The 18,045-nt window shown below is 45.2% G+C and overlaps 1 pseudogene across 1 annotated transcript in view; it reads left to right on the top strand.

Annotated features, from left to right (window-relative positions):
- The window catches only part of LOC311354494, a 208,645-nt pseudogene that overhangs the window by 33,442 nt on the left and 157,158 nt on the right, over nt 1-18,045 (top strand). The window contains exons 4-6 of the transcript in view: nt 10,300-10,354; nt 11,278-11,403; nt 11,965-12,073. The product of the transcript in view is annotated as an uncharacterized misc_RNA (transcript). The remainder of the gene's footprint in view (nt 1-10,299; nt 10,355-11,277; nt 11,404-11,964; nt 12,074-18,045) is intronic.

Below are 18,045 nucleotides of genomic sequence, written 5' to 3'. Positions count from 1 at the left end.
TAAATATAAACACTTTTATTATTACTTTTCTGGGTCACAGAAATGGCAAGTTACATACTTTTACAGTCGCAATGTGCTTCTGAAGATATGCTGTTGATCTGTATGCATATCCTTATCTCTGGCGGCAGTCTGTTTATCCCAGGTGAACTCAACTTTTAAATCCACAAAATACATGAAACTGTTTGAAAATGTTTTGGTAAACACAGTTTTTTTCTTAACTGCCATCAGAGCTGTGACCGCAGACTAATTACTTTGTTTGTTAGAATTGAGTTGATGAGCCTGCTCGTTTCACATCCCCACTTTCTTGGGGGTCAAAAAATACTTAAAGGGCCCCTATTTTACCATCAAGTCTGAGAGTGATTAGCAATTACAAGCGGTTCCAAAATCTGCCCTGCCCTTTGACATCACAAGTGGGAGTAGGACCTAGTTGTGTGATAGAGTGTACACCAGGGGTCTCCAACACGTCGATCGCAAGCTACTGGTAGCTCGCGGGCAGGTTTTCAGTAGCTCGCCTGATAATAATAATAATAATAATAATAATAATATTATGAAAATAATAATAATAATAAAAAAGTAATATTCAGACGACAGTAAATGCACCTCATCTCACTTACGTTCACATATATGTCACATTGGTGTCCCACCCCCTCCAATTCAAATTGGAGGGGGTGTAAATGTAGCCAAAGTGCGTCTTGAGTGACGTTGTACGCTCACTAAGCGAAAGTGAGGAGTTTGGTGGTATTAGCTAGAACTTTAGACAGACAACAAAGATGGAAAACCAAGGTGGCCAAGTCAAGAAAAAGCAGAAAACATCCACACTCAAGTCCACGGTAACTTTGCACGGGATTTTCCAGCAGGCAGCACTCAACGGACTGAGAAAGTGAACCAGCTTAAAGCAACCCTTAAAAAACAGCAATGTTTATTCATCGGACAGACGAAGAAAGCCAATGCGGCCACGGAGGCATCATTCAAAGTGGCGCACATTTTGACAAAGCACAAGAAGCCATACACCGATGGAGGGATGGTGAAGGAAGCAATGACAGCGGTGGCCGACACATTATTCAAGGACCATAAAAGTAAGACTGAAATCATGTCCGCTATCGCTGATATACAGCTTGGTGCTAACACAGTGGCACGGCGAGTGTCTGCGCTCTCTGCCGATGCAGTGTTGGAGGTCAGTTGGAGCGGGACATGATAAGATGCAAATGGTTTTCCATTCAGTGTGACGAGTCGGTGGATGCGGCTGATACCGCTCAGATGGCTGTGTTTGTCCGGATGGTTTTTGAAGACGCTTCCACCAGAGAGGAGTTTTTGACGTTGCTTCCTCTAAAAAACCACAACCAGAGGAGTCGATATTTACAACGTTGTGAAAAAATACTTCGTTGAAAATAACGTGCCTATTGAAAAGCTGGTGTCTATTACAACAGACGGCGCACCAGCTATGACAGGACGCCACTCAGGATTTATTGCACTGTGCAAGGCCGACCCAGACTTTCCTAAAATTGTGAACTATCACTGCATCATTCACCAGCAGGCTATATGCGCCAAAGTCATGAGATTTGATCATGTCATGACACCTGTCATTAAGATCATCAACTCCATTCGCGCAAAGGCCAAGCAGCACAGAAGCTTCAAACTGCTCCTCCAGGAACTGTCTGCTGAACACAGTGATCTCCTCCTCCACACTGAGGTGAGGTGGCTGAGCCGAGGAAAAATACTGCATCGCTTCTGCTCATTGCTGAACGAAATCAAGGCTTTCATGCAGTCAAGAGAGGAGGACACAACACTTTTGTCTGATGCTGAGTGGCTGCTTGATCTTGCGTTCCTGACAGACATGACAGAGAAACTCAATCAGCTCAACACCCAGTTACAAGGTAAAGACAGAACAATTTCTGACATGATCAGTGCTGTTAAGGCTTTTAAAGCAAAACTGTCATTCTACCTCCAGCAACTGAAAAACAAAAGACTGCAACACTTCCCAACAGTAGTTAAGATGTTAGATAGCCATGCAGGGGCTGACTTTGTTTTGGATGTCAATAAATATTGTGACCTCATTTCAAAGCTAGGCCAGGAGTTTGAGGATAGGTTCAAGGATTTTGATAAGCTGGAGCCATGTGTGGCATTCATTGCCAACCCATTCATGGAGGTAGACATGGAGGTAGAGATTTCAGAAAAGATGGCTGAACTGTTCACTGTCAATCCTGTGGAGATGGGGATGGAGGTTATAAATCTCCAGAATCATGTTCAGCTTAAGTCTCAGCAACACTCACAACATTTCTGGAGCCTTGTAGACCCAGAAAACTATAAGAACATTCACCAAGCAGCACTTGGTCACTTCTGCTTTATTTGGTTCGACATACCTTTGTGAAGCTGCTTTTTCTGACATGAATGTCATCAAATCTAAATTCAGAACAAGACTGACAGATGAACATTTAAATGACTGTATTAGAGTGAACCTGAGTGCATACACTCCAGCATACACCTCTTTGGTGGACTCCATGCAGTGCCAGTCATCTCACTAACTTTTTAAAAGAGTGAGTGTACTTATGTCCCATGTGTACAATAAGATGCTTGTAAGGTGGTGATAATGGACCTTGAACTTTGTGGCCTATAATAAGAGGTGTAAAATGGTAATGTTTCCTTTGACGTTGATGTGAATTTTCAGTGATGTATATGAAAAAGTGTAATGTTTCCTTGGACCTGGATTTGAATTTTCAGTGATATATATGTGGCCCACAAGAAGTGTAAAGTAGTAATGTTTTCTTGGACCTGATGTGAATTGTCAGTTATGTATATGAAAAAGTTAAATGTTTTCTTGGACCTTTGATGTGGAGTTATTTTTGATAAGCATTGGGTATTGCAATTTCACACGTGTACAAACAGAAGCTTAAGTCAGTTGATGTAAATAAATACAAGCGATGTGATGCAAGTAGCTCTTGGCCACTTAATTTTTTTCTAAGTAGCTCTCAGTTGAAAAAAGGTTGGAGACCCCTGGTGTACGCGATTGTACATTTGGGCTAGCCTGTAAATCCAGACCCACATCTAGAAAGCTGTAGGGTCTGGCAACGAGTAATGAACATGGCCCAACTCGAGGGGCGGCACAAAGCATGCATTTGAAAATATCACTGCAAGCAATTGGATAACACTACGACCAATCAGAAGAATACAAGGGGTGACGTATCCAGACCAGCGGAGCTAACCAATAGATAAGACTCTTGCCGTATTCGGACCATAAAACAGCAACGCTTTTGGCCCGCCTATATCAGATACACCGATGTGATTGGTTAATGTTTAGATCCAGGGGAAACAGGGAGTGAGTTTATTGCTCGTTCCCAGAAATTCAAATTGCTCTCTCGTGAGAACTCTGGATTTCCAGGGTACATTTGTGCGGCATGTGACTCAGGAGGTAGAGCTGGTTGGCTGGTAACCGGACTATTGCTAGTTCAATTGTGTCGAGTTGTTCCTGAGCAAGATGCCTCATCCTAACTTCTCCCGACGAGCTGGCTGTCACCTTGCGTGGTTGACACCGCCGTCGGTGTGTGAATGTGTGCATGAATGGGTGATTGTTAGGCAATATTTTAAAGCGCTTTGAGTGGCCACTAGTTAGAAAAGCTCTATAGAAATGCAGTCCATTTATCAGTTGGTACAGTCCACTTAGGACTGGTAGATCTATAGAACACACATCTGGGTGGACACTCCCACTTATGTGTCCTGGTAATAACGAGACGCCTCGTCAGTGATTACACTCACATCTAAAAGTTATTTTTCATCAGCGGTATATATCACACCAATAGGATTACCGCCACCATCTGTTGAGCGTGGAACATAGTTTATATGTTTGTGATCATGGAGGCTGCAAAAAATATATTTTTTGTCATTCGTGCATTCAAGCAACACCTTGACAGATGTTTGGAATATCTGAAAAATATCTGAAAAAGCATTATTCCCAGTGATCTGAACGGGTCATTAAACCAGTAGGTTTACTGAATAGAGATGATTTCAACCACACAAGGTGCTGGAATTGTAAACGTCAGTTTCGTGTTCTCCGCTTTGTGATTGGTTGAGGTGAAAGCAGTCCCACCCTGTTCTGGCTCAGATGGGTGAACCTTCAAAATGAATCACCAAGTGAAAACATAATAGATATTATCACGCGACCGTGAGCTGATACAGTAATCAGAGCCTGCAACAATACCACACAGCCCATGAAACCACAGTAACCCACAGCCCACCCTGTGTGTTCCAGTCATAGATGAACAGAGACGGAGAGAGAGACAGAAAGGGTGAACAGAGACGTCTGCAGACCAGAGATATGGAGACAGAGACAGAGATAATCCTGTCAACCATTGTTTCCTGCATCCAAACGTTATTCACTATTTCCCACTGTAGAAGCGATAGTTATACAAGATGTTATAACGATCCACCAATCAATCAAATGGTATTTGCGTTTTTACAAAAAAAAAATCAATGCAATGTTCTTAACTAGAGCAACAACACAATCATAAAAACAAGTTTAAAATAACACGATTACACAATGAAAGCTAATAATCCAACACTACGTAATTGGGTTACGCCGTAATGCCGTCGGAGGCATTAAGGGATGCACAGTAGTTGGGAGGACAAGCTAGAAAGTTAAGACAATGAGATTATGCCAGTGTCCCATTGTGTCATAACGGCGGAACAGAACAGCTTGTTCTGTGCCCTCGTTATCTGGAGCCATCGTCCAATCAGCTCTGGCCTCTCGGAGACAGTAACATTGTTTGCATGTGGCACATTAAGTCTGGGGGGGGGGGGGGGAGATTAAAAGGCAGAGAGAGAGAGAGAGAGAGAGAGAGACAAGTGTATAAATCCACGCTTTTTTTCCCATTGAAAATCCCATGTACCAAAAAGATTTGCTCTGGTACTGAGCTTTAAAACAAAGGGCCCGCTTCAATCCCTTGTTTAACCAGCAAAGCATTTTAGTATAAGGCGATATTTCCATCAATGTTGCACCTGACTCGTCAGTCCATTGTGAAATAAATAATGCGCTAAAGCCTCACTCTATAAAACCAGGGATGTATTTGTACAGGCCTTCGTAATCCGGAAGGGACTCTCAGGTCACATACATGACACTCCCGCAGCCGTAGAAGAATGCAGACTTCAACCAAATCCACACCAACATTTTGGTGGTTATTCTTTCTTGCTTATTTAGTTTGAAGTCAAAGCTGAATGAAGAGGATAAACACTGAATATTGCAGCATGAACCATTGACTAGGGGTTGTGGCGTTTCAGAAATAGTTTCTACATTCAGAATGAGGATGAATCTGTTATGGTTAAAGCGTCTGTAGGTCGTCTTGAGAGTTATGGAGGGATGGAGCGGCAAAGAGCGGAAGAGAGTAACATTTAGAAAACTAAAAACCCAAAACGAAACAACCCAAAGAACATTGTTTCTCCCCCCGGTGATTTACAGGCAAGACAAAGTCCCCAAACCAACCAGGAAGAGATGCCTCAAACACTTAAACTTGCTCATACAGAGGCAGGCGCATTCAACTATGTACAGATATTTTCACAGTGCATTTACACTCACAAAGAGTTGAAGGGTGGCTAAATTACACTCAAATAACAGCTCTTGAATCGAACCTGTTTTGACTTACATTCATAGTTAGAGTATAACAAAACGGCAGAAAATAAAAGACAAGAAAAGTTGTTCATGCTAATGCTAAACCCCATGGTAGATATGATTGCAAGATGATAATGTTACAAAAGCAGAAACAATATAGAGACAATATAAGTTGTGTTTGGTCATAAACTGTGGTAATATTTACCCTAACATTTTGTACTTCTGTAGGTTTCAGCCAATGGAAGCAAACTTAAACCAAACTGCATTATCTTTGTTCTTCTGAATTACAAAACAAAAGAAAGTAGCCCAAAACATTGTGCAACACAATGCAAATCTGGGAAAATCTGTTTCCTTTCAAAATGCCCAAAATCCAACAATCCAATACACACAGCATACATCCTCCAAATCAACATTACCCGGAGTGCATGTTTCTGCTAAACACACCAAAGCACAGGACACAACAACACAACAACAACACAACACCGACTCAGAAGTGAATCCTTGCATTGAGGTGGTGCAGCACCATTACACCCAGGTGCAGCCGACACATTACTCACTTCTCTTCGGCGGTGTTGACGAGCCGAGACCTCTAAATATTTCAGTGTCCTATTACACTGCATCAAGTTTTATTTGTCAGCTCCTTTAGGTTCAGACAGTGTTCCTCGTTACGACGTCTCCTTCTTCCTCCTCCATCCTCTGGCTCCCCTGGAGTCCTGCAGCGCTCCCATGATGCACTCTGCTCATCCACACCGATTCTGAGTGTGTGCTGTGAGGAGCCCATGACAAACAAAGGGAATAGAGCGACCGTCAACCAGAACAAGTGTCTCTCGCTGTCTCTCAGTCTCTCTCTCCCTGTCTCTCTCTCTCTCACTCTCTTTTTCTCTCTCTAACTCTCTTTCTCTCTCCCACTCTATCTCTCTCGCTCTCGTGCTCTCTTTCTCTCTCTCACACTCTCTCTTGCTCTCGTGCTCTCTTTCTCTCTCACACTCTTTCTCTCTCTCTCTTTCTCTCTCTCTCTCGCACTCTCTCTCTCTCTCTCTCTCTCTCTCGCCTGCCTTCTCAAATAAGTCTCCTTCTATGTCACGGTTTTTCTCTGCTTCCTCATGCTGACATCTCCTTGCCCTTCAGCTTTGTTTCACCTTTCTCTCTCCCTCTTGCGCCGTCTCTGTTCTGTATCTCCCCTTTTCTTCTTCTTTCGTGTGTCTGTCTCTCTGTCTCTCTCCATCCATTCTCTGCTTTCACCTTTCAAACTGTCCTTCACAGGCAATTTACCAAAAGTGCCACCCTCTCTGCTATCCCGTCTTTATCGTTCAATAGCAGGAAAAAAATAGAAAGCCGGCCTGAGGGACAGAATAATTCCAGCTGAAAAGAGAGAGGGCATGAAGAAATTTTCTTTGGACAGATATCTTTGGATGTGACGAGCTAATCTAATAGAGGTCTGTGTGTGTGTGTGTGTGTGTGTGTGTGTAGGTGTGTGTGTGTGTGTGTGTGTGTGTGTGTGTGTGTGTGTGTGTGTGTGTGTGTGTGTGTGTGTGTGTGTGTGTGTGTAAATACAAAAAGCCACCACCCATTGTAGACAGGCCAGAAGCAATGCCGCCTCAGACAAAGTCAGTTCCAAAGGATTCCCGAATGCAAGGCTATGCTTGTCTGTTAAACTGTGCAAGATTCTTGTGATAAATGTATAATTCAACATTTAATACAAAGAACTTCCAAAGGACAGACTGGAAGCAAACATGAGGTTGTCTCATGCTAGGGGACCATATTGCTCTCAAGCTAATTGGCTTACTGTTCAAACTTTTTGTTTTCCTCTCAGTTGGAATCTTCCGTTGTGTCAGACCCCAGAAGGGAGGCTGGCGTTCTCTGATTGGTGGTGAGGAGATAATTATTCGTAACCACTGACATCATTTTCAGAATCATGGGTTGATGTTAATTAACGCACCGGCTGTACACCTTGATGACTCAGCGATCGTAAACATCATCTCATCTGCCTGAATGATCTACGAAACCCATACTCACATGCAGTTTTTAATCTGGCAATGTTGTAAATATATCACACAATGTTGTAAATAAAGTTTGAAGTTTGTTTCTGTTGTTCTTTGAATGTTGAATGTTGACGGGGAAAGTTTCTCAGAACAAGCTCCATCTATAATGTTTATGAACCCCCGGATTCAATGATCATAAAAGTCAAGTGTACATCCCACATAAACTCCTCCCATAACCCTCCGCCTCCCCCTCCCTCTACATTAGGAACGGCACTGCAACCATGATGACATCAAACAGCTCCACTTTGATAATGGATGCTTTGTACATCAGTGGCGTTATTGAAATCCCCTAAGAACTGCTTAGCGGACGTCTCTTTGTGGAGCGAGCTGTTGGCGTGGCACATGAAAGGAGATAACGAACGGGATGGATCAGGACCAGCCCCGGAAAGGAAGAGCTCGGGGAGAAGACGAGGCGAGGGAGGGCAGAAAGGAAAAGGGAAGAGAAGTGAAACAAGTGGACACACAAGACAAGAAGAGAACAGACAGGTCAAGGTATATGGTGCAGGGTGGGGAGGGGGGAGGAGGATTTTCATCTTCATCATTTAAAGTTTCTCCACAAAGAGAACAAAGATGACAGGAGGAGAATCGGCAGCAAAGTAAGCGAGCGCCGATACTTCGAAAGGCTGGAAATAACACACCAAAAATAACGGAGCGTTTGCACAACATCTCCGCCGCTCATATCCTCATCTCCCGCCACCGCAGGCGATTCTGGAGTGCAATAATTTGAAGTGCATGCTTGTGCCAAACACCTCGGGGGAAGTGGGGGGGAGATCCGGCCCCCGGAGACAGGAGAGACGGGTTCTGCGCTCACGCACCTGACGAGGGGCTGTTGGCTCAGTCAGAGCTTCTCAGCGACTTGTCTTTCCCTGCCGCATATGTGACAGGGTGGCCATGGTTACCAGCTTTACTTTTTTTCCCAGAAAGTACCGCAGGAAAACGAGCCCCGCTCTGACGGGTAATGTGTCCACACAGTGGCGATTGAGCCATCGCACTCGTCTGTACCGGCCTGTCGGCTGTCAAACCCCACATCTGAGATGATAATGAACCATAATTGCGGTTGTAGATAGCGAGCGTCTAATGCAGTAGCGAATGCACACTCACTGCTTTACATGTTGTCTCTGTTTTCCTTTTTCTTCCACTGATTGGACACACCTGGCACCAAGTTCACACACACACGCACGCACACACAAACACCCCACCTCGGGATGGTTTTCACCTGATGGACCTTTGTTGACGGGGACGTTGGTGTTTGTGCGGGGTTAGCTAATCCGGACCTCAGACACAAACTGACAGTCTTCCGGAACCTTCAGTCTGGAGGAACACACCCTCAGGGCTGTACCGTCTCTTTCTTTGGTGTGCTGTCTTTGGTCTTTACTCTGCTCTGCGTGATGAGTGATAGAAAGGAATATATCATCTGGCCCTCTCCTTCTCTGTTGAGGGCTCCCCGAGGGATCGGTGGAGATGAGATGTCTGTTGTTGATGTCTGGGTGACACAGGAGGCATATGGGTTCAATCTTAAAGACCGTTTCCTTCTTCTTTGACCAAAGAAAGGAAAGCTAGCCCTTTATAAAGAAGCCTAATTCTGCAACTGAGCATGGACAGTGCCAGCAAATAACTTGTATTGTTATGGTGGATTCCATCAGGAGTAATGGTGAAATAATCTCACAAACTGTGTCTCCTGCCCAAAAAGGTGAAGGTAATAGTCGTGTACACATACCTTTACCTCATACCTTCTTCATTGGGAACCCTCGATTACGTTTCATTGATATTGGCAGGTTCCTCATGTAATTCCCAGCTCATATTTTACAACATAAACCATAATCCTTCCATAATCCATCTCCAGCTGGTCTGGCATACCTGGGAACTTTCATGGTCTTGTTTTGGACAAGCGTCTGCACTCATCATTAGCATCTGCTTGTCAGGCCACACTTCACTGCTCCCATCATAGGTGCACACTGTGTGTGTGTGTGTGTGTGTGTGTGTGTGTGTGTGTGTGTGTTGGAGTTGTTGCATTGTTTTCGCTCATTAGGCATTAAAGTTCTGCGGCGACGGCCCATGGTCATGAGCTGTCGCTCCGCTGAAGCCTCTCCCTGGACAAGAACAGAAGACTTACTTGATGAACCCCAGTACATAATAAATGTGTACTTAGGATACAATCAAGATTTATTTCTTATCACCCGTTTGTTCTCCTGGACTCCAGTTGACATTCAGGGTGTGTTTGTGTTTGTGATGAACTTTTGTTTGCCTTAACTCTTATTTTCATGACGGTTTGCAGACCGGCTCCACCAATACATTCTGGATCAAAGTCCACGATGAAACTTTTATTGACCTTATTTATTTTCTAGTAGATTCAACTGATCACTGCCATCCATCCCTCCCTGAGTCCTCTCTGTCCCTCCCTCCCTCTCTCCATCCATGCCTTGTCTTGTCACACCTGCACCCAGCCCAGCTGCCAGCCTGTGCCTCTGATAATGGCCTGCGTGTGGTGAGGTCTGCACGCTGACGGTCCCCAGACTGTTCCTAGTGTTCCCCTCACGCAGCCAGCCAGCGCTCAGTCAGTGACTGCAGTAGCACGCGCACCGCAGCCCCAGTGATGTGAGGAAAGCCTAATTGAATATGAAATGCCAGTCTGAGGAGGGATTGAGACAGATCCTTGCTGAGTCACGCACACACACACACACACACACACACACACACACACACACACACACGCTTTGTGGAGACAATGTATTTCTAATGGCGCTGTCCAGACCCAGTTAGTAATTGTGATGTATTAGTGTGCAAGGGTTGTGATTAGATTACAGAAGACGGGGCATTATTGTGTGTGCGTGCGTGTTTGTGTATTTGTGTATTTGTGTGCCAGTGTGTATGTGAGTGTGTCTGTTTGTGGATGTGAGTGCGCCCTTGTGTGTGTGTGTGTGTGTGTGTGTGTGACTGTGTCTGTGTGCGTGCGTGCGCAGTATGTCTGTTTGTTAGTTACTGGCTTCCTCTAGTGATTCTGATTGGCCCCTAATGGAAGCAAAGTTATTGGCCGTCTTGCTTTCATTTGAAACTTTGATAAATGTGTCTGTGCCTTACCACTGATCCCCTCCATGGCCAGAGCTACAAGCCTCTGCTGCTGCTCATGTGGTCTTTGGCAGAACCCAGAACTCCTTCTCAGTCCTTCTTAATCTCTCTTCCTTTGTCTTCTCTTCACCGGGACTCTTAAGCACACTTTGGGTTTTGTTTGTTTGCATCGGTCGCCACTGTGATGCAAACACCCTTCAACAAATGAAATGACACCCTTGAACAAATGAAATGGGTAAACATAGCCTTTCAGAGCTCAAATCTTCCTGAATGGTAGTTCACAAATGTCTTTTATAAAGAGAAAGGACCAACAGCATCAAAGCGATCCTTTCTGCTGACCAAAGCACCATGCAGGGCTTTCTCCTCCTACATCCTCCTTGCCCTCAACTAGGGAGTCCACTGCAGTCTTGTGGTGCTTTGATGTTTTGCTTGAGGAATATTACTTGTAAGTAAAAGTGAAAATAACATTGTTGCTTTTAATAATTTCCTAAGGGCTTTGCAAGACCTAATCACGCTCTTTTGAGACACACTTGGCCCAACTATATTTACAGGGTATCTTTTTCCCCAACATAGTTGCAACACAAAGCCACACACACACACACACACACACACACACACACACACACACACACACACACACACACACACACACACACACACACACACACACACACACACACACACACACACACACACTCTGTAACACAGATAGCATCTGTGTCCCCGGAACCAGATTATTCCTCACAAACGGCAGACACCATGGCCTGAAGGAGCCGCTCTTTCTCTGGCAGAACTTGGCAAGCTGCAAAAAAAAAACTGAAGAAACAGAAGAAAAACACCCAGTTGACATTAGATTTGGACAATGATTGCAGCTGTGATCCCCGAAGTGAAAAAGCAAGTCTGGATGCTATCTCACAGTTGTCAGAGTATCCACATAAAGCATCGCAGAGGCGACGTGATGCACTTCTTTGAAACCATTTATTAAATTCCTTTATTCCTCTCTTGCCTCTTCCCATCTCCCCGGCCCAGGGAGACACATGCTCCCCCCCCGCTGGTTGGCCATCGCCCATCACTGGGCTGCCCTCATAATTGAGGAGAGCAGAGCGGGAGCAGGGTTAGGTGTTTCTTGATTTCAGTCTTGATTCCCACTGATCTTGTAATGTAGGTGTATGTACACTTTAAAGGTGCATTGTGCAGAATGTAGTGGTGATGAGTGGAGCACACTTGGATACTTACAAATACCCAGGGTTGCACATTTAGCACAGAAATACACACACACACACACACCCACATACACACCCCCCCCCCCCCCCCACACACACACACACATGCGCACACACACACACACACACACACACACACAACTCAAGTCAAGCAAAGGTCAGTTGATAGTCCGTCAGATAGTCCTTGGTCACAGTTCCATCCTCAAAGGGCTTCAGAGGTCCTCAGTTTCCACCCAACACCCTCCTCAACCTCTGGGCTGCTGGGCGTAGAAGAGGCTCATGGGCCATTGTCTCCTACGTCTTGATGGCGTTTCATGATGGAAGTCAGGAGAATGGGATGGACCTTAATCATACCGTTTCAAAGCGCTTCACAGGGCACATGTAATGACTTAGCCTGAACCCTATAGGCAACCCTCCCTTCATTAGGATGGAGGAAACTTTGAGGAGGAACGCAGTACAATATGTTCCATAGTATTAACTCAGAAACTCTAAGTAGAGTCTACTTAGTACAGCACTTTTCACAGAGCAAGGTCACAAAGTGCTTCACAAATATACAGTTGTTAAATAGAACAATTAACAGTCAAGATAAAAAAATGACTAAAATGTAAGCAGCACAAAATTAGCACCACTAAAAAGCACGAGGCAAGAAGTGTCAATTGCGTGTTTAGCTGCTTTTTAAAAGACACCCAGCGACGCTGTCCACAGGAAAAGCATTCCACGCCGTCGGAGCCACCCCTTTCAGAAGAGGTCAGTGACCTGCTGGGGAGGCGAGGACCGACGTGCGCCGGTGGCAGTGGGTTTTGATGTTGTGGAGTCTAACGTGCTCTGTGGCATGGAGGCCACCCTGTGTGGTTGGATGGAGCAGCCAGCTGGGGCTCGGCCAAGGAGGCTGCTGGATGGATAGCGGCGGTCTGTTTGGAGCCGGGCAGTGACAGGCACTGCTGACCAACTTTTACATTGAATTATGAACCGGGCTGGAAGCCATTTCTCCATCTCGTGCAGTATCTTGATTTTGTGTTTTTGTATCTCTGCCATGAGACCACAAGACTGGATTATTTGTGTTTACAAGATTACCAGCATTGTATTTTTCTTCCTTTGTTATATCAGAAATACAGAACAGAGGGATGAAAAACTGAAAAATTGCACCATGAATATTTGTTGTTTAATTCTTGGGTTGTTTCTTCCTCATCTGTTTGTTAGTGAATGTGGATAATGTGGGGATACAGCAGGGAGCTGTTACTGGAATAGCAATTGAGTTAAATATGGCAGACCCAAGCCAGCGGACAATAGACTCTTAATACTTCGACACAGATGTGATGGAAGATTTAAACTATACTCTTACTCTGAAACTCCAATTTATAATGAGGACGCTAATGCTGTAATCACAGCGAATAAATCCTTTTTTGTCAGCTCCTTTTGGAACTAGCTTAACTGCTAATTTCCACCTCTCTCTCTCTCTCTCTCTCTCTCTCTCTCTCTCTCTCTCTCTCTCTCTCTCATCTCTCTCTCTCTCTCTCTCTCTCTCTCTCTCTCTCTCTCTCTCTCTCTCTCTCTCTCTCTCTCTCTCTCTCTCTCTCTCTCTCTCTCTCTCTCTCTCGTCAGTCAGTGGTAATGTGCCAGGTATTCCGACCCCCAGATGCCAGGAGGGTTAACCCTGAGCAGAGCGAGGTGCGGCTGGGGGGGGGGGCTGCTCTCGGTTTGACGGCTCCTTCTCCTCCTGCCCATCTGTTCCTCTGGATTAAGCCTCTCTCCTCCACTGCCAGGCACTACCTCCACCAGCGACTCATAACCAATAACCAGTGGGGCGTATGGACACTTGATTCATTCACTGGTGCGCTTGATGATTTAACACATTCGATTATTTTAATCTACTTTTGTTTTTAACTTTCTTATTACTTTACTCAAACTTATTTTGTGGTCATTTCGATTACGGCCTTCAGTGTTTTTTTTTAGAGACTCCTTTTATTGCATTCCAATAGTCCCATCAAGTTATTTGGTGATGATGAAACCTTGCTGTTATTGGTTATGATTATGCAGCCTCTATCTCCATGTGCCACGCCGTACCTCCTGGTCGCTGGCCCCCTGCCAACACCCTACCTCACTTTGGACACACAGACAGCCAATCGCCTTGTGGCGCCAACGGGCCCACTATTTTGCACCTGGACCCTGCCAGAACCCACACAGGTGGCACGTCTCCCCAGAAGCCATTTCCGTTTGGGGAGAGGATTATCTCCCCATGCTTCATGTGCTTAGGATGCTGTCATGTGATAGAGCGATGTCATGTGTTGATGGAACGAGGCCATGGCCGAAGAGAGAACGGGGGGGAAAATACATTGTTTACGTCCCAATATCTCAGTCTTGGATGCTTTGATTTACCTCCTCCTCCTCCTCCTTCTCCTCCTCCTCCTACTACTACTCCCAGTACAAACCAATGGCTGGAGGGAGCATAGCCAAAACCCAACCCCCCCCCCACCCCCAAACACAAACACACTCACACACACACACACAGACACACACACACACACACTAAGGAAGTGATGAGATAAACACGTTCTGCGGATGGTTGAGGATACAGGGTAGGGTGTGTGTGTGTGTATGAGTGTGTTTGTGTATGTGTGTGTATTTGTGTATGTCCGCGGCCACGTGTTTGTGTACGGAGGTTTAGGCTGTTTGTTCCTGGCTACTGCATTGTTATTGCTTTGGTTATTGGCAGTTTCGGAGTCCAATGTAGAAAGAAATATATCACACTTTTAATACTGCTCATCCCATTGTGTTTCTTTGTGTTTGGTTCGTTTTTTCCCTCAATGCTTAATCATCTGGCAAGTACAGTTCAAGGCACAGACAGAGGTCAAGAGGTGTGTGTGTGTGTGTGTGTGTGTGTGTGTGTGTGTGTGTGTGTGTGTGTGTGTGTGTGTGTGTGTGTGTGTGTGTGTGTGTGTGTATATATATATATATATATATATATCTTTTATTGTTCAGATCATTTGAGCAGAACCCCGTCAGAACGGAGCTCCACAGAGCAGCGGAGCACCTCGTCTGTTATTCTATTCTGATCCTATCCTCCTGTGCTCATCTCCTATTCCCCTTGTCCTCCCCGTCTCTCCCCGTCTCCTCTCCTCATCCTGTTCTGAAGCTCCCCGGTGCACCAGAGACAGCCAGGAGAGGGGTGGGGGATGTGGGGGTGACGGGGGGGTGTGGGGGTGACGGGGGGGGGGGTTTGCTTGGGAGACGTCGATGCACATCCCAGGAGTCGGATGGAAGCCTAGTTAGGCTGTGTTTAGAAACACTGAAACATGAAAACACCAGACGCACTCTGGAGACATTCACAGACAACGTGAGAGCGGGCGTCGACACACAGGCAGCCACACTGGGGAAAAAAACAAAAACTCTAACATTAGTACACAGGCCACTTAAGATGGAGTGGACATGTTGCAACAAGCAGCATTGTCACCTGGTTCTGTGGGGCTGGCTATGGATGTGTCTGAGGATTTGTTGCTGGGGGGGGGGGGGGGGGGGGGCGGGGTTCTGCTTGTCAGACTTTGAACAATACCTTCTCTTGTCCCTGGGGTATTAGCTGGAGGAGACAAGGCCCTCAAGAGCTAACAGGGTCTGGGCTCCCTGTTATGAGAACAGTGGCGCTATGAGAGGCCTGGTCCGGGCTCCAACAGAGCCTCAGAGAGCAGCCTGTGTTCAGGGCTACTGCTGTTTGGGTGTCTTTCTTTGTCATGTGTTTCTGTGTGTAAGGTTAAATGAATGTGCTTGGGTTCTGTCTGTGGAGCGTGTTTATATACATCAGAGAGAGAGAGAGAGAGAGAGAGAGAGAGAGAGAGAGAGAGAGAGAGAGAGAGAGAGAGAGAGAGAGAGAGAGAGAGAGAGAGAGAGAGAATACTAACTTCTTAACTAGTTTACCCAGCCAAATTAAGCAGCAAAAACATCGCAATTGAGTTGCCATGAGGGAGCAGAACTTAAACCGTAAGAAGTTACTCCTACAATACCTCCATCCAAAACCTTGTTAAGCAGAACCCTGGATTACTCACTCCTGGATTACCCTCCTCTACTCTGAATACCATCTCATACAGAGATAGTCCGTCTCTCTGCTCTACTCTGAATACCATCTCATACAGAGAGTCTGTCTCTCTCCTCTACTCTGAATACCATCTCATACAGAGATAGTCTGTCTCTCTCCTCTACTCTCAATACCATCTCATACAGAGATAGTCTGTCTCTCTGCTCTACTCTGAATACCATCTCATACAGAGATAGTCTGTCTCTCTCCTCTACTCTGAATACCATCTCATACAGAGATAGTCTGTCTCTCTGCTCTACTCTCAATACCATCTCATACAGAGATAGTCTGTCTCTCTCCTCTACTCTGAATACCATCTCATACAGAGATAGTCTGTCTCTCTGCTCTACTCTGAATACCATCTCATACAGAGATAGTCTGTCTCTCTCCTCTACTCTGAATACCATCTCATACAGAGATAGTCCGTCTCTCTGCTCTACTCTGAATACCATCTCATACAGATAGTCCGTCTCTCTGCTCTACTCTGAATACCATCTCATACAGCGATAGTATGTCTCTCTGCTCTACTCTGAATACCATCTCATACAGAGATGGTCCGTCTCTCTCCTCCTCTACTCTGAATACCATCTCATACAGAGATAGTCTGTCTCTCTCCTCCTCTACTCTGAATACCATCTCATACAGAGATGGTCCGTCTCTCTCCTCCTCTACTCTCGGGGCTGGATGCTAAAGGAGTCATGCTACACTGGAGCCACGGAGGGGGATGTCACCGCTCATCCTGGATGGAGCCAGGTGAGGTATGACCACAACAACACAGTTGTTAAAATCCACAAATAATTTGAAGGTGTGCTCAGACGGTCCTCCCACAGTAAGCAATCGAATCCTAGAGGAACAAACGCGTTCTACGCAACCCTTCGTCTCACTAAAACTCAAGTATGCCGACTAAACCTCCAGACGGCGGAGCTGGGAGGCCTGCCGAATGCCACCACAGATCGTCAGATTGGACCAGGAAGGACGTCCTTTCAAAACACATAGACGATAGCTTTTGGTTTCTGTGTGTGTTAAGCGAAGGGAACAACTTTGGCTCTTCAGTCCTTGGGCTCAAATCTATTGGTCCCTGACTGCCTTGGTGCTTGTGTTGGCTGCTAGATAGACATCCAAATAAAGCACAGGTGTGTATGTGAGGCATTTATTTGTAAGACTACAGATTACCTTTAGAGGAAACATAGAGAGAAATGTTCTGTTTGACCTAAGGCCAATTTTGCAAATCTGTCGGAAGGCAGACTCAGAACTTTTACATCATCAATACATTTAATTTTTATTCAAGCAATAATAATGACTATAGAGCGCACCCTGGAGTGTGATCTCATACAACTATTTTAATTACATATTTATATCTCATTGGTAATTATTACCAATGAGATATAAATATGTAATTAAAATTAAATATTTGCAGGGAATTAGCGTTAAATATGTTTTTTTGTTCTTTTTATCCCAGTGAACCATAGACTCTGACTGTAACTGGAAACAATCAGAGTTACGACCTTGGACTGCTTTGCAACACAATCGTTAGCTTAGAACTCTGGCCAGCAGGGGGAACCATAGCAACGAACCGCATTCAGGCCACCGTTGTGCAGTCAGCCAGCCGACCTGAGCTTTTGCTTTCTAGAGATCTATTCATTTTCTTTAAGATTAAGATCTCTTAATTTGTATAAATACCACGAACAACAACACCAAACACAGAGCTATATTAATAGAGCACGGCAAGGTGTGCTGTGTTCTAAAGGTCTAGTTGAACAATTGGCTTGCTCGGTCTGAATTACCTGTGGTATAATCCAAATTAAAGTACTTTGAAACACACTATGGCCAATTCCTGGCCTTAGATACCCTAGCATGGAATTGCCTAACCAATTCCAAAATATCTATCAGTCCGAAACCCTCAGTTGATTTTGATTTCCAACGGGTTTTCTTACGGGCGCAGACCCAACCGATCAAAGCAACGAAACGCGTGACACATCAGCGGCAGCCATCTTGGTGCGTTATGAAAACACCTCCCACAGGGCGCTCCTCTGTATAGACAAATCAAACACG

Source organism: Micromesistius poutassou, assembly GCF_964030765.1.
Source record: "Micromesistius poutassou genome assembly, chromosome: 10".
Lineage (NCBI taxonomy): Eukaryota > Metazoa > Chordata > Actinopteri > Gadiformes > Gadidae > Micromesistius > Micromesistius poutassou.
Note: the sequence above shows the minus strand (reverse complement) of the source record. Positions and strands in the feature narration are given on the sequence as shown.